Source organism: Hyla sarda, chromosome 3, assembly GCF_029499605.1.
Source record: "Hyla sarda isolate aHylSar1 chromosome 3, aHylSar1.hap1, whole genome shotgun sequence".
In the NCBI taxonomy this organism is placed as follows: Eukaryota; Metazoa; Chordata; class Amphibia; order Anura; family Hylidae; genus Hyla; species Hyla sarda.
Genome location: NC_079191.1, coordinates 119844397 through 119870922, shown reverse-complemented (window position 1 = coordinate 119870922; position 26526 = coordinate 119844397). Strand labels below are relative to the sequence as shown.

The 26526-nt window shown below is 40.9% G+C and overlaps 1 long non-coding RNA gene across 1 annotated transcript in view; it reads left to right on the top strand.

Moving 5' to 3' along the window:
• Window positions 1-26526, top strand: part of LOC130360617 (uncharacterized) — a 108365-nt gene that overhangs the window by 615 nt on the left and 81224 nt on the right. Inside the window, exon 2 of the long non-coding RNA XR_008890737.1 lies at window positions 22940-23068. This is a non-coding gene — a long non-coding RNA (uncharacterized LOC130360617). The remainder of the gene's footprint in view (window positions 1-22939; window positions 23069-26526) is intronic.

Genomic DNA, 26526 nt, shown 5'->3' with positions numbered 1-26526 from the left:
TCAAGTCTCTGGGTGTATGGAGTGTTTTGGTGTCCCTTAATCTGTCCTCTAACATTGTGAATTTGTAGTATGTCTCTTCCAAGGAGAAGAAATATTGGGGCTTCTGGGTCCAGCTCCTGTATCAGGTGAGCTATAGGCTTCAGGTGGGGGTGGTGTGCTGTTACCTCAGGTGTAGGTATCTCAGACCGGTTGTCAGGAATGTGCCCCCCAGTATGGTTGGCAGAGACAAGAAGGTCTGACCATCTATGGACTCTACCTTGTACACAGTTGCCTTCTTCCCCGCCGTCTCAAAGGTACCTGCACATGTTCTTAAGGAGTAGGGAGAACCGGGCCCTACGATGTTGAAGTTGTCGAAGAAGGTAGATTTAACTAAAGACCTGTTGCTTTGGTCATCTAAGATTGCACATACCTTGATCGCCTTGATCTCGGCCGGGTAAACTCTGACAAGGCAGATTTTTGAGCAGGACTTCCCTCCTGCAAGTCCTTTACAGATTTCTGTACACTGAGAAGTGACTACTGCAGTGCCTATGTCAGTGTCTATCTGTTTCATGTTCCTCTGCTTTGAATGATACCTGACAGGGTTGTCCAGGGTGTAAAGTCGTGTTGTGTTCTGTGCTTCCGCATTCTGTGCATGTCACACTGACCTTACAGTTCCTGGCGAAGTGCGATGTTGTAGCGCAGCAACTGCAACAGATGTTGTTCTCTTTGAGGAATTCTTTGCGGTCTTCTAAAGACTTCTCCCTGAAGGCTCTGCATTTTAGTAGAGGATGTGGTTTCTTATGCAGGGGGCATTGTTTGGTAAGATCTTCGGGTTTGTTCCCTTCTTGAGAAGACTTGAATGACCTGTAAGGAGAACCTGTGGAAGCAACATTAGTTTTGTGGATTGCCACTTGTATTTTATGAGGTTTGACACCAGGGGTAGTGGGACATGACAATGTAAAGTCATAACTGGGATCATTTCTGATCTTTGCCTGTTGAGCTACAAAGTCTACAAACACCCTGAAGGGGGAAAATGGTACATTATGAACCTGTTTATAATGAGAACCATGCGTGATCCACTTCTCCTGTAGGGTATAAGGGAGTTTTTGGACAATCAGATTAACACCTCTGGCGGTGTCTAGGAATTCTGGCACTTGGAGAACTCCTTCTGCCTGAGCAACCTGTACCTCTATTAAAAAGTCACTGAGTTCCCTAAGTTTTTGGTAACTCCTACCCACTATTCTGGGAAAATTATAAATTCTTTTCTATAAAGCATTTTCTACAGCTTCTATTGACCCATAACATTCATCAAGTCTTTCCCACACCATCTTTAGGCCTTTGCCCGGATAGTTTATGTTAATGTCTCTGATCCTTTTGGCCGTGTTCAGCAGACTTGCCTCCAAGCCATTTTACCAAGAGATCTAACCCCTGACTACAGGAAAGATCTAAGTCCTGTATGGCATTCTGGAAGGAGGCTTGCTATGACCTGTAGTTTTCGGGGCGATCGGTGAACTTTATAAGTCCCTTGGTAACCAGTTCCTGTTTAGCAAAGAACTTAGCGAAGTCCAAGGCTGCTTGGTTGGCGCCAGTACTACCCGGTGTGCGTGTGTGGTGTATCATCATAACTTTTAGGAGTTTCTGGCTCAGGGAAGTCTGTATAATACCATTCTTATCTTTGTTCTTTGTTCTGTAGAACGGAAGTTGTGGTCAGTATCGCTTTGCCACACACTGACCTTCTCAAGGTATTGTGGTTCAAAGTGGGATCTTTGGCACTCTGTATAAATTGGCTGAAATTCTGGATCATAGCGGTCATCTTTCTTGGGATGCTGGTGGACATATTCTGAGACGTGCTGTGCTGGATCTTGTTGATCTAAGTCTGATCAGAGTACTTGGCTATGCTTCTCAGATTCGGAAAAGTCCATGGCTTCTAGGAACTCTGCTTTGGCTATTGCGACTGCCGTTTCACTCTCTGCTGTGAGCTTTTTCAATGATGCTTGCAGACATGCTGTCTCTTTCTTTAGTTGTTCCTTTAGTTGTATCTCTTGTGCCGCACAGGAAGCCCTTACTTTTGCAGCCTCAGCTTCAGCGCGAATGAGAGCAGCCATTTCGTTTATGGAGGACTTGCTAGAGTGGTTCGCTTGTGACCTTGTCCTTCATGTTGATGCCTGACCAGTGGACATGGTGTTCCTGTTGCTGGCTGCTTAATTACTCTGTGCAGGCTCAGTCTATATAAGAATGGACTTCAGCATTGATTGGATCGTACTGCGCTTGCTGGGGGGGTACACTCTCACTTCTTGTGACTGTGTGGCAGCCACTGCAATCATGTGCGTTGGACATGATTGCGGCTCTGGTGGCTCTGTATAGCCAGATTCACTATCGCTGGTGACTAGCATCTGTTTTACTGTTCCGTCTTCCTACAAGTTCACACAATGTGTAATCTGACATTCAGAATAAACCCTCCCTGTCTATATATAAGAGGACTGTTCTTTGCAGTTCAACTGGTTTATTGGTCAACAGGTTGTAATAAGTGGTAAAACTATAAGAATACAAACAATATGTATAAGTGCATGTATAAGTATAACTGCATGTATCATACATTACATAACAGTGAAGCACATGGCAAAATTGCTGGATTGCATGGATTGCATAGGATTGCATGGCTAGCTAACAATCTAACATCTACACAGTTAACTCCCTGAATAGTAATACAAATATCTAAACAGCTCTAGCTTCCATAATGCCCTAGTAACAGAGGTAAGTAAAATAGTAAAAATAGTTCATAAGGTTGAAAAAAAGACCAAAGTCCATCAAGTTCAACCTATAACCCTAATGAGTCCCTACTGAGTTAATCCAGAGGAAAGCAAAAAAAAAAAAAAACCTTATACTCGAGGTAAAAATTCCTTCCTGACTCCAAATATGGCAATCAGAATAGATCTCTAGATCCCTTCTGTCCCTATAGATCTAGAATCCATAAACTGTAATGTTATTCTTCTCCAAAAATGCATCCAGACCCCTTTTAAATTATTTTACCGAGTTAACCATGACCACCTCCTCAGGCAAAGAATTCCACAGTCTCACTATTCTTATAGTATAGAACCCCTGTCTGTGCTGGTGTAGAAACCTTCTTTCCTCTAAACGTAGAGGATGCCCCCTTGTTACAGATATGGTCCTGGGTATAAATGGATCATGGGAGCGATCTCTGTATGGTCCCTTAATATATTTATACATAGTTTTTAGGTCTCCCATAAGCCTTCTTTTTTGTAAACTAAATAACCCTAATTCTGATGATCTATTTGGGTACTGTAGTCCTCCCATTCGCTGTATTACTCTGGTTGCCCGTCTTTGAACCCTCTCCAGCTCCACTATATCTTTCTTGTACACTGGTGCGCAGTACTGTACACAGTATTCTATGTGTGATCTGACTAGTGATTTGTACAGCGGTAGAATTATTTTCTTGTCATGGGCATCTATGGCCCTATTGATGCACCTCATGATTTTATTTGTCTTGGCAGCAGCTGCCCAACACTGGTCACTACAGCTAAATTTACTGTTCAATAAGACTCCCCAAGGCCTTTTCCACATCAGTCGTTGCAAGTCTTCTCCCATTTAATACATAATCCCAGCCCGGATTCTTCTTTCCCATTTGCAGAACCTTACATTTATCAGTGTTGAACCTCATCTGCCACTTCTCAGCCCAAACCTCCAACCTATCTATATCTATTTGTAACAGTGCACTGTCCTCTATAGTGTTTACCGCTTTACAGAGTTTAGTATCATCTGCAAAGATTTCTACTTTACTATTCAACCCCTCTACAAGGTCATTAATAAATATATTAAATAGAACAGGACCCAAGACTGACCCCTGTGGTACCCCACTAGTAACAGTCACCCAATCAGAATAAGTACCATTAATAACCACCCTCTGTGTCCTATCACTGAGCCAGTTACTTACCCACTTACACACATTCTCCCCCAGTCCAATCCTTCTCATTTTATGCACCAATCTTTTATGTGGCACCGTATCAAATGTGACATCCAACAATTGCCCCTGGTCCAGTTTGGATCTCACCTCCTCATAAAAGCTGATCAGGTTAGTTTGATAGGACCGATCCTTCATAAAGCCATGCTGATATGGAGACATACATTTATTTTTATCAAGAAACTCCAAAATAGCATTCCTTAGAAAACCCTCAAACAATTTACATACAACAGAGTCTGAACAAACTAATATGCCTATAATGTTACACAGATAGTGGAGTTTTAGACGGGAGAGATGTAGAGCAGCTCTGGTCTTGTGTCCAGGCAATTAAGGACTACTTCTTCTTCTTCCCAGAATGCCTTGCAACAATTCACAATGCATAGCACCACCCACAAGGAGAATCCTTATAAGTAAAACAAGGTGTAATACAACTTAACACCACTAGATGGTGCTATGACTACACTAATGAACTTCAGATTTAGTGACGGGCAGAAAGAAAATTGTAAATGCTTCTCAAACTGCTAGGCAGAACATGCAACATAAGTACATAGAAGCATTATCAATGGTTATATGGTATGCTGACATAAAATCACTATGATGCAATCGTGCCGGATAAAGCTCTGTCATTATATGAATACTTTACTTTTATTACCGTATATGGATCCTATATTGTGAAATGTTATTCCATATAGTGGCAGTGTCTCTGTTGGCATTACTATTAGGTGGTAAGGTCACATATAGCTCATGGACTATAGCTGAAGGGATAAGTTGACATGTGTTGTATTTACACGCACAATTATATCTAAGTTTGCCACTGAAGTAAAGGGGGAGAAAATAACTAACAAACACATAACAAATATCAAAGAGGACCTGTAGCCAGACCTCCACCCCCCCACCCCCCCCCCTCCAAAAAAAAAAAAAAATTGCTCAGGGTACTCTGGTCGAACTAATTTTCACTGTTTCTCGGTATACCCTTCCATTCCCGAGATATGAGGGTTTACAATTTGGAAATTAAGGGAATTAGTCAGATGGGCATGAACTTTATTTAAAAAATATAAGGGGATATGGATGATATGTGTGATTGTACTGTCTGGGCGTGTGAATGTTGTACATTGATTGGGCATGTATGCTCATTCATGTCTAATTCTGCCCATTACTCCTGCTATTAAAGTTTAAATGGGCACTGTCATTAAAACTAATTTTATCTATTGCACTCCTTTTGGTAAATAATCAATCTTTCTACTGTACTTTTTTTTTTTTTTTAAGTTTTCTATGTTTTATTTGTGTTTAAAAAAGCTGCCACTAGGTGTCTCCCTACTTGTCCAGAGCACATTTCCCCCCATCTCTTGCACAGACTTTGGACTCCTGCTGGCCTGGCAGAAGTCCAAAATCAGGAAATGCTGAAGGGGGTGTGTGCAGCCTTATCCATTCAAAGCTCATCTCACACTGTACTGCTCTGGGCTGTGAGTCGCAGAGTGAGGGTGGAAGTTCTCCCCTGTATGGCTTCCGATGATGTCACGCCTGCTGGGGAACGCCTCTTCCCAGTCTGTGAATCTGACTGAGACTAACCCTCTTGTGTATGACCTGGACTGTCAACTCTGAATCTGTGCTTGTAATTAGCCAACTATTCATGGTGCTGCTACCAGCACTGTTACATCTTCACCTCATAGCTGCTTAACCTTTGCTGGACTGAATCTTCTGCTGCTGACCAGCACCACCAACTGGAGTTACTTTCTGCTACTGACTGTTTAACCCTACACTGGATTGTGCTGTGTCTTCTGCTTTTACCACCAAGGTGCTGACCTATTGCACAGCCCCATCACTGCCTGTGTTTCTAGTGCCTAGTACTGAGCCTCATTTGCACTTATTTTTATTTTGCCACTCTTGGATTAGCGGCCTGGTATCCTCTAGCAGTAGAAGTCCATTTTCCCCATCCAAGAACCAGATAAAGGGTGAACCGGAAAAGGGATTCTTAGGCTCTAGTCCAGTCTTAGACTCTAGTTTGATCCTAAGTAAAATCATTCTGGTGTTACATACACAGAAGAAAGGTGATCCCATAGCAGAGACCACACTGGGCCCTCTCTTATGGTGCCAGCTTAAGAAACCTAGAAGAGTGTGGTGTTTGTTTCCCAGTCCACATCCTTTTGATCACCCTTGGGTCAATCAACCTCCACCCCGACCAAGTAGTTGTAAAATGTGTGAAAGTAACCAGGGATGGGATTCCCTTTTCTCCAGGGGCTCCTTGAAGCATGAGCCTTGAGTAGAAGGTAACATTTTGTATTGCATTATTATATATAGCATAACACATATAGGCAGAGGCATAGCTTGTAGCTTCGGGGCTCCGATGCAAAATCTGCAACAGGGCCTCATATGCCAATTCTTGCACTGCTCTCTTATGGGGCAGATGTGCTTTGGGGACCCCTTAGGCACCAGGGCCCCGATGTGACTGCTACCTCTATAGCTACGCCCCTTCAAATAGGTCTGTGTTATAATATGCAAATAATATTTACATGGAGAATCCGCATAACATCATAGACCTGGTCAAGTTCTTTCTGTCACAAAATGACCATTAATATAGGAATAGACAAAAGGTATCTACTGACCAAAATGAAACAATCTTCCAGCAATTAGTATAGTGCAAACACTCAGAAAGTACTTAAAACTTAAAGGAGATATGCAGCGAAAATGTTTTAACTTATCCTGTGCCCGGGCTCTGGCCAGCTCCTTACATGACAGTGCGCTCAGCCTATCACTGGCTGAGGCGAGACATTGCTGCGGTTGGCAATACACTGACAGCTCTGTGTTGTTTCGAGCCTAAGAAGCCTGAAGCCAGCAGCAATGGAGGAACGGGACGCCGATATCTCCACAATGGGAGAACGTAAGAAGGTGAGTTAAAGTTTGTTTTCTTTATTTTTGCAGCCCATGCACAGGATGAGTTAAAAAATGTTTACTCCATATCTCCTTTAACTTTTAATATGTCCAGTCTAAAATCTACCATAAGACAAGATATGTGTGTTGTATGATCCAAACTCTAGTGTCATCCTTTTTGACACCCAGGGAAAATCAACATGCACCTTCATCTTAGTTTAAAATAAGTACAGGACAATAATGGAAACTAGTCTCACGCAAGAAAACCAGTTTACAATTAGCAATAGCTCACACCTATGTTCCTATCCTCATCCGCAGTGGTGGGGGGCCGTGCAGTCATGATGCCTAGGGACATAGGTGCTAAATGTAAACTGGATTTCTTGTTTGAGACTAGTTTTTATTAATGTCCTTTACTGATTTTTAGACTGAGGTGAAAGTGCATGTAGATTTTCCCTGGGTGTCAAAAAGTTTGAAACTGGGGTTTGGACCACACGTATCTTGTCTTATGGTGGATTTTAGACTGGACATGTCAAAAGTTAGAGTACCTGTCATGATCTTGTTAAATTTTATAATCCTCCCAGTTCACTTCACCCATCATGATAAACCAACCCTGCCTTTATTTTTTTTAATTATTTTTTAGTTTTCTACCTTGATAATGCTCTGTATTTTCTGCTCAGTCTCAGACAGATTCACATAGAATGTGTTGGCAGATAAGAACCTTTTGGCCCATTTAGTCTGCCCAATAATCAGAATCCTATCATTTGTCCTTGGCCCTATCTTCTATGAAGGATAGCCTTATGCCTATCCCATACTATCTTTCTATTAAGGATAGCCTTATGCCTATCCCATACATGTTTAAACTCCTTCACTGTATTTGCAGCGACCACTTCTGCAGGAAGGCTATTCTATGCATCCACTACTCTCTCAGTAAAGTAATACTTCCTGATATTACTTTTAAACCTTCATTTAAAACTATGTCCTCTTGTGGTAGTTTTTCTTCTTTTAAATATGCTCTCCTCCTTTACCATGTTGATTTCCTTTATGTATTTAAAAGTCTCTATCATATCCTCTCTGTCTCTTCTTTCTTCCAAGCTATACATGTTAAGGTCCTTTAACCTTTCCTGGTAAGTTTTATCCTGCAATCCATGTACTAGTTTAGTAGCTCTTCTTTGAACTCTCTCTAGAGTATCTATATCCTTTTGGAGTTACGGCCTCCAGTACTGCGCACAATATTCCATGTGAGGTCTCAGCAGTGTTCTGTACAGCGGCATGGGCACTTCTCTCTTTCTACTGCTTATACCTCTCCCTATACAGCCAAGCATTCTGCTAGCATTTCCTGCTGCTCTATTACATTGTCTTTCTACCTTTAAGTCTTCTGAAACAATTACTCCTAAATCCTTTTCCTCAGATACTGAGGTCAGGACTGTGTCAAATATTCTATATTCTGCCCGAAGGTTTTTACGCCCCAGGTGCATTATTTTGCACTTATCCACATTAAATTTCAGTGGCCAGAGTTCTGACCATTCTTCTAGTTTGCCTAAATCCTTTTCCATTTGGCATATTCCTCCAGGAACATCCACCCTGTTACATATCTTTGTGTCATCAGCTAAAAGACACACCTTACCAGTGAGACCTTTTGCGATATCACTAATGAAGATATAAAACAATATTGGTCCCAGTACAGATCCCTGAGGTACCCCACTGGTAACAAGACCTTGCTCTGAATATTCTCCATTGACTACAACCCTCTGTTGTCTGTTACACTGCCTAATCCACTCAACAATATGGGAGTCCAAGCTTAATGACTGTAGTTTATTGATAAGTCTTCTATGTGGGACAGTGTCAAAAACCTTACTAAAATCTAGATATGCAATGTCTACTGCCTCTCTGCCATCTATTATTTAAGTCACCCAGTCAAAAAAATTCAATACATTTGTTTGACATGATCTCCCTGAAGTAAACCCATGTTGATTTTCATCTTGCAATCCATGGTATTTTAGATGTTCTACAAACCTATCCTTTAGTAGGGTTTCCATTAATTCACAGACTCGGAAGGGGTGTTCCCCAGCAGGACTGACATCATCTGAAGCCATACAAGGGAGGACTTCCTCCCTCACTCTGCTACACACAGCCCAGAGCGGTACAGTGTGTTCGATGATTAGATGAGCTATGATTGGCTAAGGCTGCACCCCCCTCCCCCCCCCCTCAGCACTCCAGACTGAATTTCCTGATTTTGGACTTCTGCCAGGCCAGCAGGAGTCTAAAGTCTGTGCAAGTAGGGAGACACCTAGTGGCAGATCTTTTAGATTTTTTTAAACACAAATAAAACATATACAACTTCATTTTTTTTAAACAAAAAGTAGATTAGAAAGATTTTTTTATTTACCATAAGAAGTGCAATAGCAAAAATGTGTTTTAATGACATTGCCCATTTAAGTTTTAAGCACTTTCTGGATGTTTGCACTGTCGAAAAATGACAAAAGATTACATCACACCAATTGTATTTGAACTTTGCTTTAGTGAAGGAGACCCCTGGCATATGTTTGGATAGGATAATAGACATCCCCTGTGCGTGACACTCCTGAACCCTGTAATTTTATAACCGACATTAACACAATTGGTATCTTCAAATCCCATCAGTTTGTTTTTCTTGTATCAAGCTATGTGTATATAGTAGTATGTAACATGGATCAGGCTAAGCCCACCAGGCCTTGACCTAAAAACATTGGAAACGTTCATCCATCATCATTCTAGATCAGAAAAAGGTCCCATCAGACTTCTACTACTACTGAGCTCCTGGATATCCCATTAGGATTACATCCACATTCCCCTACTGCTTGCATGTACATCCAGAGCAAAAGTGTTGTGTGTAATGGGAATGAAGAATCTCTGAGACTCCTTCACTTAAAAATCTCTATACAACTAACTAAATGCGATCGAAAACCCTTTGAATGGAATAATAATAATAATAATAAACAATAATTCAATAAGTTATTTAAAGAGTACCTGTCATGAAACCATGTTTTCTAAACTAACTCAAATTATATTCCTTAACTACTCCTAACACCCCTCCTGCCCTTAAATTTTTTTCTCAGCTTTAAAAAGCTGTGTATCATACCTTTCCCCTTACTCACATTGTGTCAGCTCCTGGCAGGAGCAAGTGGGCGTTCCCCAGTAGGTGTGACGTCACTGAAGCCTGTGAGAGCTGTGCCTTGCCATGCCCCACTCACACTTCCTGAGTTTGGTCTTCTGCCAGGCCAGGAGGAGACCAAACTAACTGTTTGACTTGCACAGGAAACAGACCAGAGCCACCTGGTGGCCGTTTTGTCATTTACATTAAAAACATATAAAGGTTGAGAATTTTAGCAGCAAGTAAATAGCAAAGAGTCTTATAATAAGTCATAAGGAAAAATATATTAGAAGTTTTGTTTGGTGACAGGTACTCTTTAACTTAATTTCCTTATCAATCTTCTGTGTGGAGATAATAAATGAATAACATATAAATTAACAATAATTGATATTCTTGATATCAATGATAATACAGTATTAAAGGGGTTATACAGGGATAGAAAAACAGAGGTAATTTCTTTCAAGAACTTCTCTCTGTCTCCAGGTGGGTGTGATTCTGCAGCTCAGTTCCATTGAAGTGAATAGAGCCAAGTTATAATACCACACCCAACCTGGAGACAGACATGGAGTTGTTTTTGAGAAAGAAATTAGCTCTGTTTTTCTATTCCTGGATAACCCCATTAATTTAGTATCAGGCGAGTGATACCTTACACTAATTGTGCTCGTCATAAAATAACACATGGCGCTAATATGCTCTGTGACTTGTGTGCTGAGAAATAGAAGGTTCTTAATTTCTTAAAGGGTACTCTGGTGAAAAATTATTTTTTTTAAATAATCTTGTGCCAGAAAGTTAAACAGATTTGTATATTACATCTATTTAAAAATCTTAATCCTTCCAGTACTTATCAGCTGCTGTATGCTCCAGATGAAGTTCTTTTCTTTTTTGAATTTCCTTTCTGTCTGACCACAGTGCTCTCTGCTGATCCCCCTGTCCATGTCAGGAACTGTCAAGAGCAGGATAGGTTTTCTATGGGGATTTGTTCCTGCTCTTGACAGTTCCTGACATGGACAGAGGTGTCAGCAGAGAGCACTTTGGTGAGACAGAAAGGAATTAAAAAAAAAAAAAGAACTTCCCGTGGAACATACAGCAGCTGATGAGTACTGTAAGATTTTTTTTTAATAGAAGTAATTTACAAATCTGTTTAACTTTCTGGCGCCAGTTGATTAACCCCTTAACGACGCAGGACGTATATTTACGTCCTGCGCCGGCTCCCGCGATATGAAGCAGGGTCGCGCTCATCAACGGCCGGGACCCGCGGCTAATACCACACATCGCCGATTGCGGCAATGTGCGGTATTAACCCTTTAGAAGCGGCAGTCAAAGCTGACCGCCGCTTCTAAAGCGAAAGTGAAAGTATCCCGGCTAGTCAGTCGGGCTGTTCGGGACCACTGCGGTGAAATCGCGGCGTCCCGAACAGCTTACAGGACACCGGGAGGGCCCTTACCTGCCTCCTCGGTGTCCGATCGACGAATGACTGCTCTGTGCCTGAGATCCAGGCAGGAGCAGTCAAGCGCCGATAACACTGATCACAGGCGTGTTAATAAACGCCAGTGATCAGCATGGGAGATCAGTGTGTACAGTGTTATAGGTCCCTATGGGACCTATAACACTGCAAAAAAAAAGTAAAAAAAAAGTGTTAATAAAGGTCATTTAACCCCTTCCCTAATAAAAGTTTGAATCACCCCCCTTTTCCCATAAAAACAGTGTAAATTAAAAAATAATAAACATATGTGGTATCGCCGCATGTGTAAATGTCCAAACTATAAAAATATATCATTAATTAAACCGCACGGTCAATGGCGTACGCGCAAAAAAATTCCAAAGTCCAAAAAAGCGTATTTTGGTCACTGTTTATACCATTAAAAAATGAATAAAAAGTGATCAAAAAGTCCGATCAAAACAAACATCATATCTATAAAAACCCCTGTACGTGGAAAAATAAAAAAGTTATAGGGGTCATAAGATGACATTTTTAAACGTATAAATTTTCCTGCATGTAGTTATGATTTTTTCCAGAAGTGCGACACTATCCAACCTATATAAGTAGAGTATCATTTTAACCGTATGGACCTACAGAATAAAGATAAGGTGTCATTTTTACCGAAATATGCACTGCGTAGAAACGGAAGCCCCCAAAATTTACAAAATTGCGTTTTTTCTTCGATTTTGTCGCACAATTATTTTTTTTTTCGTTTCGCCGTGAATTTTTGGGTAAAATGACTAATGTCACTGGAAAGTAGAATTGGTGATGCAAAAAATAAGCTATAATATGGATTTTTGGGTGGAAAATTGAAAGGGTTATGATTTTTAAAATGTAAGGAGGAAAAAACAAAAGTGCAAAAACGGGAAAACCCTGAGTCCTTAAGGGGTTAAAAAAAATATTTTCCACTGGTGTACCCCTTTAATGCAAAATCCATTGATACAAAAAACTCACTACTTTAACCCCTTAAGGACCAAGGTCATTTTGGCCTTAAGGACCAGAGCATTTTTTGCACATCTGACCACTGTCACTTTAGGCATTAAAAAGTCTGGGATGCTTTTACTTATTAATTTGATTCAGAGATTTTTTTTCGTGATATATTCTACTTTATCATAGTGGTAAATTTTCATTGATACTTGCATCATTTCTTGGTGTAAAATTTCATGAAAAACTTGAAAATTTTGCATTTTTCTAACTTTGAAGTTCTCTGCTTGTGAGAAAAATAGACATACCAAATACATTTTATATTGATTCACATATACAATATGTCTACTTTATGCTTGAATCATAAAGCTGACATGTTTTTACTTTTGGAAGACATCAGAGGGCTTCAAAGTTCAGCAGCAATTTTCCAATTTTTCTAAAAATTTTCCAAATCTGAATTTATCAGAGACCAGTTCAGTTTGAAGTGGATTTGTGGGGTCTTCATATTAGAAATACCCCACAAATGACCCCATTATAAAATCTGCAGCTCTCAAAGTATTCAAAAGGATATTCAGAATGTTTGTTAACCCTTTGTGTTTCACAGGAATAGCAGCAAAGTGAAGAAGAAAATTCAAAATCTCTTTTTTACATTAACATGTTCTTGTAGACCCAGTTTTAGAATTTTTACAAGGGGTAAAAGGAAAAAATGCCCACCAAAATGTGTAACCCAAGGAAATACCTCATATGTGAACATAAAGTGCTCTGTGGGTGCACTAAAGGGCTCAGAAGGGAAGGAGCCACAATAGGATTTTATAGAGTGAATTTTGCTGAAATGGTTTTTGGGGGGCATGTAGCATTTAGGAAGCCCCTATGGTTCCATAAGAGCAAAAAAAAAACAAAAAAAAAAAACACAGGGCATATATGGGGGATCCACAATCACATATGGGGGATTTATATACCCAGAAGAAATGGGGGTACAAATTTTGTGGGGCTTTTTCCTATTACCCCTTGTGAAAATGAAAAATTTGGGACAACACCAGCATTTTATTGAAAAAATTAAAAATGTTCATATTCAACGAAAATTCTTCAATCACCTGTGGGGTGTTAAGGCTCACTATACCCCTTGTTACAGTCTATGAGGGATGAAGTTTCCAAAATGGGGTCACAAGTGGGTGTTTTTTTTTTTTTTTTTTTGTGCTTTTGTCAGAACCGCTGTAACGATCAGCCACCCCTATGCAAATCACCTCAAATGTACATGGCGCTCTCTCACTCCAAAGCCTTGTTGTGCGCCCGCAGAGCATTTTACACCCACATATGGGGTATTTCCGTACTCAGGAGAAATTGCGTTACAAATTTTGGGGTCTTTTTCCTTTTACCTCTTTTGAAAATAAAAAGTATGGGGCAACACCAGCAAGTTAGTGTAAAAAATTATTTTTTTTTACACTAACAGGCTGATGTAGACCCCAACTTTACCTTTTCATAAGGGGTAAAAGGAGAAAAAGCCCCCCAAAATTTGTTAGGCAATTTCACCAGAGTACGGAAATACCCCATATGTGGCCCTAAACTGTTGCCTTGAAATACGACAGGGCTCTGAAGTGAGAGGGCACCATACGCATTTGAGGCCAAATTAGGGATTGCATAGGGTGGACATAAGGGTATTCTATGCCAGTGATTATCAAACAGGGTGCCTCCAGCTGTTGCAAAACTCACAGCATGCCTGGACAGTCAGTGGCTGTCCGGCAATACTGGGAATTGTTGTTTTGCAACAGCTGGAGGCTCCATTTTGGAAACAGTGGCGTACCTGATTTTTTCCGTTTTTATTGGAGGGGGGGGGGGGGAGAGGTAACTGTGTAGGGGTATGTGTATATGTAGTGTTTTACTCTTTATTTTGTGTAATGTAGTGTAGTGTTTTTAGGGTACATTCACAAGTGCAGGGGTTCACACTTGTTGCAGAAAACTCGCTGTAAACCCGACCATGTGAATGTACCTTGAACTTCAAGCATGCCCAGACTGCCCGGGCATGCTGGGAGTTGTTGTTCAGCAAAATCTGAAAGGCCAGATGTTACAGAACTGCAACTCCCAGCATGCCTGGACTGTCTGGGCATGCTAAGAGTTCTAGTTTTGCAACATCTGGAAGAGCACAGATTGGAGACCACTACACTAATGTATTCAGCGATCTACTGTGTGTGGCTGAACACAATAAAAAGGTTCTTTAGTGTATGCCCTTCACTACAGTAAGCCAACCTGTGCAGGCCCTTCACAGTAGAGAACTATTTCTAAATCCTGATTGCAACTGCATTATCACTAGTGGCACCACTACACAAGTGTTAAAAGCACACCAGAGAATTCCAGTAAGTGCATTCTTTTTGACAATTTAAAGGGGTACTCCACTGGAAAACATTTGTTTTTTTTAAATCAACTGGTGCCAGAAAGTTAAACAGATTTGTAAATTACATGTACTTCTATTAAAAAATCTTAATCCTTCCAGTACTTATCAGCTGCTGTTATGATCCAAAGGAAGTTCTTTTCTTTTTGAATTTCCTTTCACAGTGCTCTCTGCTGACTTTAAGAACTGTCCAGAGCAGGATAGATTTTCTATGGGGATTTGTTTCTACTTTGGACAGTTCCTAAAATGGACAGAGCTGTCAGCAGAGAGCACCGTGGTCAGGCAGAAAGAAAATTCAAAAAGAAAAGAACTTCCTGTGGATCATAACAGCAGCTGATAAGTACTGGAAGGATTAAGATTTTTTAATAGAAGTCATTTACAAATCTGTTTAACTTTCTGGCACCAGTTGATTTTAAAAAAAAATGTTTTCCAGGGATGTACCCCTTTCATCTCTTAATTAACCCCTTAAGGACTCAGGGTTTTTCTGTTTTTGCACTTTCGTTTTTTCCTCCTTATCTTTTAAAAATCATAACCCTTTCAATTTTCCACCTAAAAATCCATATTATGGCTTATTTTTTGCGTCACCAATTCTACTTTGCAGTGACATCAGTAATTTTACCCAAAAATTCACGACAAAAGGGAAAAAAAAAATCATTGTGCAACAAAATCGAAGAAAAAACTCAATTTTGTAACTTTTGGGGGCTTTCTATTTCTACACAGTGCATATTTCGGTAAAAATAACACCTTATCATTATTTTGTAGGTCCATATGGTTAAAATGATACCCTACTTATATTGGTTTGATTTTGTCGTACTTCTGGAAAAAATCATAACTACATGCAGGAAAATTTATACGTTTAAAAATGTCCTTTTCTGACCCCTATAACCTTTTTATTTTTCCACATACAGGGTGTTATGAGGGCTCATTTTTTGCGCCGTGATTTGAAACTTTTATCGGTATGAATTTTGTTTTGATCGGACTTTTTGATCACTTTTATTCATTTTTTAATGGTATAAAAAGTGACCAAAATACTTTTTTGGAATTTGGAATTTTTTTGCGCGTACGTCATTGACCGTGCAGTTTAATTAACAATATATTTTTATAGTTCGGACATTTACGCAAGCGGCAATACCACATATGTTTCTTTTTATTTTTATTTACACTGTTTTATTTTTTTATGGGAAAAGGGGGGTGATTCAAACTTTTATTAGGAAAGGGGTTAAATGACCTTTATTAACACTTATTTTTAACTTTTTTTTTGCAGTGTTATAGGTCCCATAGGGATCTATAACACTGCACACACTGATCTTCTATGCTGATCACTGGCGTGTATTAACACGCCTGTGATCAGTGTTATTGGCGCTTGACTGCTCCTGCCTGGATCTCAGGCACGGAGCAGTCATTCGTCGATCGGACACCGAGGAGGCAGGTAAGGGCCCTCCCGGTGTCCTGCAAGCTGTTCCAGATGCCGCAATTTCACCGCGGCGGTCCCGAACAGCCCGACTGACTAGCCGGGATACTTTCACTTTCGCTTTAGCAGCGGCGGTCAGCTTTGGCTGCCGCTTCTAAAGGGTTAATACCGCACATTGCCGCGATCGGCGATGTGTGGTATTAGCCGCGGGTCCTGCGTCGTTAAGGAGTTAAGGACCCGGGGTGTACCTGTACGCCCTCATTCCGCTCCCGTTCTATAACGCAGGGCCACAGTGGATCGGGCCAGGCCTCCAACAACGGCCAGGGCCCATGGCTAATAGCACGTGCCACTGATCGCGGTGCCGCGCGCTATTAACCTTTTAGATCGCCGCGTCTAAAGTGAAAGTAAACTGCTGCCGGTTAGCTCAGGGGGCTGTTCGGAAACACCGCAGTGAAATCTCTGCATCCCAAACAGCTATAGGACTTACCTGCCTCCTGGTGTCTGATCGCCGATACTGCTCAGTGCCTGAGATCCAGGCATGAGCAGTGAAGTGGCAGAATCATTGCTCAATGGTTTCCTATGAGAAACCATTGATCAATGTAAAAGATCAGTGTGTGCAGTGTTATAGCCCCCTATGGGAGCTATAACACTGAAAAAAAAAAGTGGGAAAAAAAAGTTAATGAAGATCATTTAACCCCTTCCCTAATAAAAGTTTCAATCACCCCCCTTTTCCCATAAAAAAAACAGTGTAAATAAAAATAAACATAAGTCCAAAATTGCGTATTTTTGGTAACTTTTAATATCATGAAAAAAATTAATGAAAAGCGATCAATAAGTCCGATCAATACAAAAATGGTACCGCTAAAAACTTCAGATCATGGCGCAAAAAATTAGCCCTCATACTGCCCCATACGCGGAAAAATAAAAAATGTATAGGGGTCAGAATTTGACAATTTTAAACGTATAAATTTTCCTGCATGTAGTTATGATCACACCTATATAAGTAAAATCACACCTATATTAGTAGGGTATTATTTTAATTGTATGGACCTACAGAATAAAGAAAACGTGTCATTTTACTGAAAAATTTACTGTGTAGAAACGGAAGCCCCCAAAAGTTACAAAATGGCATTTTTCTTCAATTTTGTCGCACAATAATTTTTCTGTTTCGCTGTAGTTTTTTGGGTAAAGTGACTGATGTAATTACAAAGTAGAATTGGTGGCGCAAAAAATAAGCCAAGATATGGATTTTTAGGTGCAAAATTGGAAGAATTATGATTTTTTAAAGGTAAGGAGGAAAAAACGAAAGTGCAAAAATGGTAAAACCCCGGGTCCTTGAGGGGTTAAGGGGCATAGTAGCTGGGACTGTTATGGGCATTGAGGCTGTTGTTATGGGGTTATAGTTACTATGAGGGATATTCATCAAGAGTGGTGTAGGTGAACATGTTTTTACCCCATTGATTCATGTGGTGTAAACTGTGTAAGTGCACCAAATTTATTACATGGTGCAGGGCATGTGACAAATCTGGTTGTGATCACATTTCTTACTTCAGTATACCAGTTTGTTCTGCGACTTTTTGTGCGACTTTTTATCCTGTGCGACAAAATGTGTTTTTTTTTTAATAATGTTTGCAGTTAGTTTTGTAAGCCAAGTCAAGGCTGGGGTAGATTTTATGACAAAACAAGAGACTCCTATTACACAAATTACTTTCTTTACTACTGCTGCAGCAACCAATCACGCTACAGCAAAAGAGAGAAAATTTGTAAATATGTAAATGAGGTATAAGAAGTCCTCCAATCAGCATGTAGAATAGTCCATAAAACCGCTGGACCCAACTGTAACACCCTCTTTCTTTCTGCTGCCAGTGGCAACAATGGAGAAGTAACATTTCTCTCTGTAAATGTCCAGTATATATCTACCATTTTGCTATTTTTATTTATTTGTATTTATATATATATGTATATATATATATATATATATATATATTTATTGTCATATTATTATTATTATTATTATTATTATTAGTTCAAATCCTTTTATTCTTGTTTTGAACATCCACTTATATGATTATTATCTTATATGCTATACCCTAAATAATCCTATAGACTTTTCCCGGCTTATATATTTCTTTCTATTGCTCTTATATTCCTATCCTCTGTGTGATATTTTCTGCGGTCATTAAGTCCTTATATACTATTTTATACATTGTTTCCTGTTTACTCCGTCTCCCCCCGTCCCCCCCCTCCCCTTCCCACATTGCAGTTCAACATTACATGTCTTGAGCGCCGCTCCGATCCCCTGTAGTGACGCACAAATCTGATGGGTCAGCTATAACATTTAAACAGTACAAGGAGCTTAATAAAATCTGTAAAAATGTAATAAAAACAGCAAAAATTAAAAATGAGAGACAGGTGGCCAAAGAAAGCAAAACTAATCCTAAATATTTTTTTAGATATATAAATGCAAAAAAACCAAGGACAGAGCATGTAGGACCCCTTAATAATGATAATGGGGAGGTTGTCACAGGCGATCAAGAGAAGGCGGAGCTACTGAATGGGTTCTTTAGTTCTGTATACACTATGTAAGAAGGAGCTGACATTGGCCAGGTCAGTGCTGGTAACACATCATGTAATGTACTGAACTGGCTTAATGTAGAGATGGTACAAGGTAAGTTAAGTGATATAAATGTAAGCAAATCCCCAGGACCGGATGGACTACACCCAAGAGATCTTAGAGAAGTAAGTTCAGTAATATCTGTACCCCTGTTTATGATATTTAGAGATTCTCTGGTGTCTGGTATTGTGCCAAGGGACTGGCGCAAGGCAAATGTGGTGTCAATCTTCAAAAAGGGCTCTAGGTCTTCCCCAGGAAACTATAGACCGGTAAGTTTAACGTGCATTGTGGGTAAATTGTTTGAAGGACTTATAAGGGATTACATACAGGAATACATAGGGGATAATTGTATTATAAGTGATAGCCAGCATGGGTTTACTAAGAATAGAAGTTGTCAAACCAATCTAATTTGCTTTTATGAAGAGGTGAGTAGAAGCCTTGACAGAGGAATGGCTGTGGATATAGTGTTTCTGGATTTTGCTAAAGCGTTTGATACTGTCCCTCATAGACGTCTGACAGGTAAGTTAAGGTCTTTGGGTTTGGAAATTTTAGTTTGTAACTGGATTGAACACTGGCTCATGGATCGTACCCAGAGAGTGGTGGTCAATGATTCTTACTCTGATTGGTCCCCGGTTATTAGTGGTGTACCCCAAGGTTCAGTACTGGGCCCGCTGCTGTTTAATTTATTTATCAATGATATAGAGGATGGTATTAACAGCTCTGTTTCTATCTTTGCAGATGACACCAAGCTTTGTAGCACGGTACAGTCTATAGAGGATGTGCATAAGTTACAAGATGACTTGGATAGACTAAGTGTCTGGGCATCCACTTGGCAAATGAGGTTCAATGTGGATAAATGTAAAGTTATGCATCTGGGTACTAATAACCTGCATGCGTCGTATGTCTTAGGGGGGATTAAACTGTCAGAGTCACTGGTAGAGAAGGATCTGGGTGTACTTGTAGATCACAGAATACAGAATAGCATGCAATGTCAGGCTGCTGCTTCCAAAGCCGGCAGGATATTGTCATGTATAAAAAGAGGCATGGACTCAAGGGACAGGGACATAATACTCCCCCTTTATAAAGCATTGGTACGGCCTCACCTGGAATATGCTGTTCAGTTTTGGGCACCTGTCCATAAAAGGGACACTGCGGAGTTGGAAAGGGTGCAGAGACGCGCGACTAAACTAATATGGGGCATGGAACATCTTAGCTATGAGGAGCGATTAAAGGAGTTACAATTGTTTAGTCTTGAGAAGAGACGTTTAAGGGGGGATATGATAAACATATATAAGTATATTAATGGCCCATACAAAAAATATGGAGAAAAACTGTTCCAGGTTAAACCCCCCCCCAAAGGACGAGGGGGCACTCCCTCCGTCTGGAGAAGAAAAAGTTTAGTCTCAAGGGGCGACACACCTTCTTTACCGTGAGGACTGTGAATTTATGGAACGGTCTACCTCAGGAACTGGTCACAGCTGGAACAATTTACAGCTTTAAAACAGGATTAGATACATTCCTGGAACAAAATAACATTAATGCTTATGAGGAAATATAAAATCTCATCCCTTCCCCAATATCGCGCCACACCCCTACCCCTTAATTCCCTGGTTGAACCTGATGGACATATGTCTTTTTTCGACCGTACTAACTATGATTCTTTTGTTTATATTGAGGATTCTGAGGAGGATTTGGATACCTCAGTTTCCACTGAGGATCCTTCTTCCATGATCCTTGATAGTACTGGGGAACCGTATTTCCACCCAGAGAGCATAGAACACCCACGCTCAGGTGAATGGCTCCCTTATCCCCAGGTAGCTAAATTCCTAGAATATTGGATTAACAAACCACTAGATAAATCATCTAGAAATAAATTAGGGGCGGAGTGCCCAAGACCATATCTAGCTCACAAATCCTCTTGTACCCCAGATATTGACTTCTCGTTAATCAAAATCTGGTCCTAATAAGAAAAAGAGCATTGACCGTCCTTTTAGGTCTATTCAGGACAAGCTCCTGGATGTTTTAGGCCCTATTACAAAAATTCTGGACATGACTGAGGAGTCCGTCTCTCCGGAGACCCCTTAAAACATTTAGGTACTTAGAGGTTGGGCTCAGAGAGCTGCCTGTTTATTGGGTAATACCAATGCGGCTCTGAATTGTGAGCGCAGAAGGTCAATCCTTCTCAAACTTCACCTACAATTGGTCAATTTAGCTCAATCTGAACCCCATACCTCTACAGAGGGCTTTTTGTTTGGCGATTCCTTTGTTAAGGAATTAAATAAATATGTTAACCTCTTCTCTTCTTTGGAGAAAGCTCAATCCTCCATGAAGAAAGTTTTCAATTGCAAGGTTTTTCACAAGGCCAGGAGAGGCAGGAGCCTTTTTCCCGGCCACCAATTTGTGGATCGTAGACCTTATAGAGGCTATTATTCCTACGACCGTACCTCCCAACCTCCTACATTCCAACAACCAACACCCTTCTTCCCACCCAGAGGTCGCCCTTGGATACCCCAGATCTCGGCCTTCTTCAGGTAAGTCTATTTCTTCCTCTAGAATCAAATTTTCCCCTAGGAGGCAGACTAACCCATTTTTTCCAAAATTGGTCTATTCTAACATCAGATTCTTGGATACTAAACACAATAATGGGATATCAGATAGAGGTTTATACTCTTCCAATTCAATGGGAAATACCTCATCACATACATTTTTCCAACCAAGTCAAAGGTCTCATTACATTAGAAATCAAGGAACTATGTTCCAAAAAGGCTATCACTCAAATACCTTTTCACACTCCAGGTTTTATAAGCAACCTATTCTTAGTGAAAAAGAAAGACAGAGGTCACAGCCCTGTACCAATTTAAGACATCTCAACGGATATGTAAAATACCAACATTTCAAAATGGAAGGCAGCCATTTGGTGAGAGATCTACTTTGGCAAGGAGATTGGTTAAAGGGGTACTCCCGTGGAAAACATTTTTTTTTTATTAAATCAACTGGTGCCAGAAAGTTAAACAGATTTGTAAATTACTTCTATTAAAAAAGCTTAATCCTTCCAGTACTTTTTCGGGGCTGCATACTACAGAGGAAATTATTTTCTTTTTGGATTTCTCTTCTGTCACGACCACAGTGCTTTCTGCTGACCTCTGCTTTCCATTTTAGGAACTGTCCGAATCAGGAGAAAATTCCCATAGAAAACATATGCTGCTCTGGACAGTTCCTAAAATGGACAGAGGTGTCAGCAGAGAGCACTGTGGTCAGACAGAAGAAAAATCCAAAAGGAAAAACATTTGCTCTGCAGTATACAGCCCCTAAAAAGTACTGGAAGGATTAAAAATTTTTTAATAGAAGTAATTTACAAATCTCCAAATTGCGATGTAAATCCAAGCAGCCTATATAAAACCTGGTGGATCCCTGTATCACCACCTAAAATATGATACTCCAATAAAATACAATATGTGTATTGGCGCTTAGGAAGCGAGCAGATCTAAATTAATTATTCACTTACTTCTATTGTGATACGTAACAGGAGCCTGCGAGTTCAGTTTCAAAGAAATGGATACAATTCACTACTAAAGAAACATAAATGCAACCATTAGAATCCCCCACTGTTTGCAGGCATAGCTATTTATTCCACACTATTTCTGACACCTTCCTAAAATGAATTCAATTAGTCCGATATGCAGCGCTGTTTCTAGTTTAAATCCAAGTATCTAGTTTACTCACTAGACAACTATCTATATGTCCATTGATGTTACTCTGCACCAAAATACCTAATGGTTGTTGGATTTCACTGTATTCCCGTGCAATTTGCGGGATCCCCAAGTGTATAATGGACTAATACAGAGTTCCGACGGGACAGGGAGCCGTACATCGGGAGAACTTCTCCGTCCGGAAGCGTCTCACCGGTTCGTTTCCCTTTTAGTGCAAAAAAAAGCACCGTGACCCACAAAAGGTTTTGTCGTTGTTGTTAGTCAGTGACGTCACTACTGAACACAAAATGGGCCAAAAAAGTATCAGACGCGTTTCAGAAAGAATGCTTTCCTTCCTCAGAGATCTCTGAGGAAGGAAAGCGTTCTTTCTGAAACGCGTCAGATGCAAAAGATGCAGTAAAAGAAAGTAATTTGCATAATACTCATCTCTTGTCTTTAATAAAATCTATATTTTCCAGCACCAAGGCTAGGAAAATCCCCAATTTGCGCCTCAGTAAGGGCAGTTGCGACAAGAGATGCGACAAACTGAAAAGTCGCCCATGATGAATTCCTTACCACTGGATGATATCAACTAAAATTTTAACTTGGTATGTTCTTTTTGAAAAACTTTCTAAAGCTAAATTTGCTATGAAATGCCTCATACTGTAATAGCATCTGAGACAAACTGTGAGACAAATGTACACCACAAAACCAGGGTTAAACCAATGATAAATTCCCCCCTATATGTGCATGTTAATATGGTATAAGAATGCACAAGCATTAAAGGAATTGCTTCTTTTTTTAAATGGGAACTCCGGTGAGGAGAAAAAAAAATGAAAATCAACTTGTGCAAGAAAATTAAACCAATTTGTAAATCACTTCTATTTAAAAATCTTAACCCTTCTAGTACTTATCAGCTGCTGTATGCTCCAAATATACTACAGAGAAATTTGTGAAGTTCTTTTCTGTCTGACAACAGTGCTCTCTGCTGACAGCTATGTCCGTGTCAGGAACTGTCCAGAGCAGGAGAGGTTTTCTATGGGGATATGATTCTAATCTGGACAGTCCCTGACATGGACAGTGGTGTCAGCAGAGAGCACTGTTGTCAGACAGAAAATAAAATCACAAATTTCTCTGTTTTATACAGCAGCTGATAAGTACTGGAAGGATTAAGATTTTTTTTTTATAGAAGAAATTTACAAATCTGTTTAACTTTCAGGCACCAGTTGATTTGAAAACGTTTGTTTTCTACTTGTTTCCACCGGAGTTCCCCTTTAACCCCTTAATGACCAAGCCCATTTTAACCTTAAGGACCAGGCCAATTTTATTTTTGCGTTTTTCGTTTTTTCCTCCTCGCCTTCTAAAATCCATAACTCTTTTATATTTCCATCTAAAGACCCATATAAGGGCTTATTTTTTGCATGACCAATTGTACTTTGTAATGTAACCTCTCATTTTACCATAAAATGTACGACGAACCCCCCAACAAAAAAAATTTTAGGGAGGAAATTTAAATGAAAACCAAAATTTTGAACATTTTGGAGGGGTTCGTTTTCACACTGTACAATTTACGGTAAAAATGACATGTGTTCTTTATTCTGTGGGTCAATACGATTAAAATGATACCCATGGCTAGATACTTTTATATTTTTGTACCGCTTAAAAAAAAAATCAAAAACTTTTTGTACAAAATCAGTAATCTAAAATCGCCCTATTTTGACCACCTATAACTTTTTCATTTTTCCATATATAGGCTGGTATGAGGGCTAATTTTCTGCGCCGTCATCTGTACTTTTTTTATATACCACATTTGCATATATAAAACTTTTAGGATGAGGCGCATGCGCGCGGCTCACGGAGAGGAAGCAGGTGATGTGAGCTCCGCGCCACTCGTGTCTCTATAGCCTTCTTAAGCGCCGAATCTCGGCTCCATAACGCTGATCCACATACCAATCAACTTCTGAATATGCCCAGGTCGGGTAGGAGGGGAGCGCTCCGCAATTCGCAAGCTCTCTCACAGTCTATTCCTGACTTATTCCGCTCGGGGGCCCGCTCAAAGATGGCGGCGGAGCGGGATGCTTCCCCGCTCGGACTATCTGATGGGGAGGAGCCTGCTGCACCTACAGACCTCACGCCAGCGGCCATGTTTCGCAATATCAAGAAAATGTTCCACTCGGCTCTGACTAAAGCAGTGGACGACTTCACCGAGGGGCCCTGACTTACCCCGGGATGTGGTCTTAAAGCTGCACTACCCCGAAGTTCGCGATGTCCTGCTGACCGCTGCCCGCAACCTAACGGTGCTTCCTGGGATGCCTCCTTCGGTGCACCTGTACTCAGATCTGGCTCCCTCCACATTGGCCCGCCGCAGGGACTTTCGTCCGGTCACTTTAGCATTGCAGCGAGAGCAGATAAAATACAAATGGGGGTTCCCGTTCTCCCTGTCCTTTCAACTGAAGGGGAAATCTCACACGGTACGCTCATTACCTGATGCACAGGAGGTCCTGCTGCAGGCCCGCATACCCCTTGTGGATCTTCCATCCATGCCTCAAAGAACGAATCGTCCTACCAGAGTATGGACCCCGGCGCCACGGGCTGGACGGGATCGTCCCCTCTCCCAGGAACCACGCCAACCTGCTTGAAATCACAGTCCGGGACTCTGTTTGTGGGCTGTATCCTACCTGCCCCGTTTTGCTCCACCCGGGCCTCCATGTTACCCCTGTGGGACCCTCGATGGTACATGCGGCCCCCGGATCCCCCCTTATTTTGATATGCCTGCACATGTGTTGGACTGAGGACCTGGGGACTTCCTTGCCCCATCTGCTACACATGTTGTTTTGCCCCTGACTTCTATTGGTAAATGGTCGAGGCGACCTGGACCCTACTCATTTGGATTTTCATTGTTCACGACTGCTCGCTGTTGCTTGCCTCCGAACTGCCTGTGTTTCCTTATTGCTCATACGGGACCCCTGGCTTAGTGTACTAGGCCTGATTCCCCCTTCTCTGACACGCTTGCCTGTATGCTGTGATGGATATCTGGGGACTTCTTACTGGAGCCTACCACGCCTGACCCTACCACTGATGCCTACTATACTTTAGACTATACTGCCTGGACCTGGCCAGTCGGGCCTTTACCTTGTGTCAATAACTGCCCTTCCCTCGCCCTCTTTCTCCCCTACTTCATTACCTTTTCCTACCTCCTTCACCTATACAGGCTCTTTGTTCTCTTTTTCTCTTGCTTCCCCTTAACTCTCAGTCCTATGTTTTCTTTTTTGCCTTCTTTTCCTCCACTCTTTCCCTTCCCCCTCCTATCTTGACTTGCACTCTTTGCTTGGATCATCCATGTAATAGGCTAGACGTGAGTGGACTGATGTGCCTCATCTACCCCGGCCGGGGTGTGGGAAGTTCGATGGTTCTAGTGGTACTCTGGACCATCTTTCCCGAGTACAATTGTGTTTTTATTTGTATTGTTTTGTTTGCTTTTGTTTCTCTTGTTGTTTTAGGAGGTTCTCTATCTATGTACCTGTATTGCACTGCTGGAGATGTTCCTGGATCGGTCGTCGCCTTCTGTACTGTATATCAGGAGATGGCCCCTTCCCTTTTGGTCAACCTATTACGCTCTTCATTCTATTGCCTATGTGTAGAGTAATTTCTCATAATGTGAGGGGCTTTAATTCCCCCTCTAAAAGAAGGATGGCGTTCTTAGCTTACACCCGACTCAGGCCTGATATAATTTGTATACAAGAATCGCATTTTACTGTGTCCAGCTACCCCAATTTTTTCCATAAATCCTATATGAGGGGGTATAGAGCGTCTTTTACTAGTAAGTGCAGGGGAGTTGCGGTCTTTTTACGCAACTCCCTCCCACTCGAAGTATCAGACGCTAAATGCGATCCGGAGGGTCGCTACCTGATTATTTTGGGATCCTTGTATGGGAAGACAGTGTGTCTTATGAATACTTATGCCCCTACTGATAACCCTATTTTATTCTTTAAAGACATGTGCACCACTCTTGGGTCCCTGACGTACGAGACCTTGATCTGGACTGGCGACTTTAATTTCGTATTTA